The sequence below is a fragment of the Aphelocoma coerulescens genome, chromosome 10 (assembly GCF_041296385.1).
Source record: "Aphelocoma coerulescens isolate FSJ_1873_10779 chromosome 10, UR_Acoe_1.0, whole genome shotgun sequence".
Taxonomy (NCBI): domain Eukaryota; kingdom Metazoa; phylum Chordata; class Aves; order Passeriformes; family Corvidae; genus Aphelocoma; species Aphelocoma coerulescens.
In genome coordinates, this window is record NC_091024.1 from 2,803,033 (window position 1) to 2,806,692 (window position 3,660).

Here is a 3,660-nt window from a genome sequence, read left to right on the forward strand (position 1 = left end):
GATTTTAATAACCCATACCAGTTACCAAAACCAAAAAGACATTCTTATAGTCAGGGAGACAAAGGATTCATAGTTGTAGTTTTTAATCTTAGCCTTACAACCTGAAAAGATAAATCCAAATTGAAGTGCAATAATCCTTGCCTCTTGTTTTTACTGCCTCATTATATGAGTTTATTTTCCATGCATGATGCAGTGTTTCTCAGATACTGCAACATTGACCAAGATCTGCTCAAACTGTAGCACTTTTCTTGTACCTTTTCCATGTAATAAAATACAGCCTTGATCTGATCCTGATTTCTAGGATCTGGAAACTATGGATTTAACCACAAGAAAATTTAGCACCTTCACATCTATGGTATTTTTTCCCTAGGACCTTCCAATCCCATTTTAGCTATTGCTGCAGGGCATTAAAACCCAACATCTTGGGTTTAAAGCCTGATACAGAGATTTTTATCCTCCTACTGTCTCAAACTCTGGAACTCCTGGAAGATATTCCAAAGCAAATTTGAAATGGTTTAAGGAACAAGGAGGAAGAGAATGGTAAGTTTCTTAGCAGGGATGTGTTGCCCTATGGGCAAACTGGACAAAATGGAGGTTTTTTAAAAGTTGCATTTATGACCCAATGTCAAAACTGGGCAGCAAATTTGCAAGAATTTGGAAAGCATGGGTCCCTATTGGTCATGTTTTCATCTAAAAGGACAAAAAGTCATTTCCTATGTAAGGAAGAAGGGAATAAACTTAATTAAGCTCTTTTTGAACTGGAGACCCACACACAATCTTTACAATCAGAAGCAAAGTGCTTGCAATTCATTTCCAGTTTCCTTTTCAGCGTGTGCACTGTAACAATGCTGTGGAAAACTATCCTATCAACAGGAAGGAGGAACCAATGCATGCATTAAGTATTAAAGGATGGCTTACAGCATGTGCATTTTGCACATTTCCATGTGGTCCTGAAACCTTAACACATCACCAAAGAAACAGAAAATCATAAGCATTTTAGATGGAAAATTTTTATGTATTATTAAAGATTTACTTGGGATTGTAATGCAAAGACCTGGGCATGCACTTTGGTGAACAGATAGACACCAAGTGTCAGTCAAGCTAAATCTTCTCTAAACCTAAACCAGTTCAATTTGAGAGAGATATTAGTTGATTTAAAGAGATTGATTTAAGCAGACACATTTTGGGCCATTCAGAGGCTTGGAGATACACACAGAGAAGCCTGATGTGCACATGCACAGCGAGATGGCATCCTTCCATTAAAAAATACAGAATTGTTCTTGTTGTATAGCAAGACATAAAAATGGAAATTAAGGAAAACTGCAGCTAAAGCACGGTAGAAAGATATTATTCTGTAATTACAAAATACGACGATATGAACGTTAGCAGCAATAATTAAAGAGTAACTGCACTGTTCACTAATTAAAATTAGAGCTAGTGCCTTACTAAAGCCACTTTTCATTTATTCTTAACTACAAAAGTTTACAGAGATCTGATTTGAGGCACCACTTAAAAAAACTCACATCAAGTGATTTATTTTTTCAGAGCCAAGAGAAATATATGCCTGGACCATGAATAACTCCAGCTTTCTGGAACTGAAACCTCAGGTATGTATTTTTTCTCCTGTTACTAACCATCAGAAACAATAAGCTCGCAAGGAAAAAGAAAAATTAAACCTGTATGGATCTGAAAGTGCAGGTTGTTATTGCACATAAAAGACCCAGAATGTTTACAAAAACATTTCTACTTGCATCTTATTTTGCTGAGTAAAACACAGATTACCTTTTATCCTTGATTGCTTGCTTTATAATACACAACAGATAAGCCTTTTGAATACCACAAATTTTTTTCATTGCTATCATTCTGGATTCAGACTGTGGAATGGATCAGAGAATATGCTGATAATAAATCCAGCAAATGTACTCCAAAACCCACAGCTGGGATAAGTCGCTTCAGTCCCCACTTCTTGTCAGAATGGTGGCCATGGATTGACAAGACAGAAGTCAAACTGGAAATAGCTGTAATCACAGTTTACAAGAGTTAACTAATGAAAGCCATTTCTTTGTGTATCAGCTGCAGGTATCCAGCCTTTGAAAGCCCTCAGCAGCACATCTTTCATATCAGGAAGGTGCATATACTGAGTTTCTTGCTAAAGTAGGAAAATTAGGCTGAGCTACAGAACACAGGAAACAGCCCAATATGCTGAAATAGAGATAACAACAAGAAAAATTGATCAACTTTGGACTACATGTGAAAATGGTTAAAAAAAAGAATGAAAAGCAAGTGACAAATGGGGTTAATCCATGTGAGTGCTGACAAGGAGGCTGCTGATGTTAAGGAAGGAATTACTCATTCTGTTTGTGTATAGGAAAGGCTGAGTGGTACAAGTTTGCCTGGTGCACCTTTGTGCTCATTTTGGATCAGTCCACTGAAACACCCTGGTTTACTTATGTCCCCCTCACCACAAGGTGGCACATACGTACTCCCTGGGATTTTTAACTGCCTCTACAGTTCACTTACTTTTTAATAAGTAACTGTTATCCCATTATAGAGGGAGGAAAGGAGTGGGGATGGGATAAAAGCATGGAATTAGAAACTGCATTATATTATCAAGTATAAAATATTAAACATAAGTAAACTATTCTCAATAAGTGGATTGATTCCAAACTTTCCTTGTTGCTATTACTTACTAAAGGGACTGAGGTGTACTCACATCAACAGTGTGGCAGTTAAACACGATAAGCAGCTACTGAAAACTTTACTTCAGTATGTTTTACAGATACATTCACCAGAAACTCAACAGAATTTAGGAGTGAAATGGAACATGGACAGGCTGGTGCCAGAGAGGGAAATAGGTACACAAAAGCAGAAAACCAGGTGTATCCACTTTTTTTTTTTTGATTCTCTAGATTTTAAGCCTGTTGCTTGGGTGCAGTATTAGGGATTTTCTTACATTGCTGCCAGTTTTCATTCTCCCTTTGTGAGTTCCCAGAACTAACTACACATGCTAAGGAAGGCTGTTCCCTAGTAGCAATTTTTCCTTCAAGCTGATAAAGGTTGTGCTTGCATGTCAGACTTTGAAACATCCAAATATATGTTCTCATTTTCACCTAGTGGCTGATCAAATAAAATCTCAGTGCAGCAGTCCTCTCTTTTCATATCCATGATACAAAAATACACCTCATGATCTCTAATGGCTACAGCACACCCTTCTCCACGGTATGTAACAGACCCACATTTCCTTCAGAAAGGCACTAAGCAGACTGTGAATCCACCAAACTGCAGAAGAGACTTGAAAGCAAACTGAGATAAGCATGTGAGTACAAAACAGAGGAGGAGGAATTTTTTAAGGACAGAAAAATACTGACCTAAACCAGAGCACAGAAACACTAACTAGCATGTGAAGAAATTCTATCCATGCAGCGCAAAATATACGTTTTTAGAAAGAAGATTCTTGGAGATTTAAAGCATAAACTATGTACATAGCTCCCTCTGATGACCACTGGACACGATACAATGCAAGTCTCCTTTTACTTTTGTTCGTGCATTCAACTGACAGCTGACTGGTTAAATTCTAATTGCTTCCAAGTGAGGTCAGCAAAGGTATTTATCGAAAAGGACTGAACAACAGGCTCAACACACACATGCACGCGCACGCAT

At 37.7% G+C, this 3,660-nt stretch overlaps 1 long non-coding RNA gene across 1 annotated transcript in view; it reads right to left on the minus strand.

Moving 5' to 3' along the window:
- Positions 1 to 3,660, minus strand: part of LOC138116723 (uncharacterized) — an 80,559-nt gene that overhangs the window by 66,743 nt on the left and 10,156 nt on the right. The gene's annotated exons all lie outside the window — the stretch shown is intronic.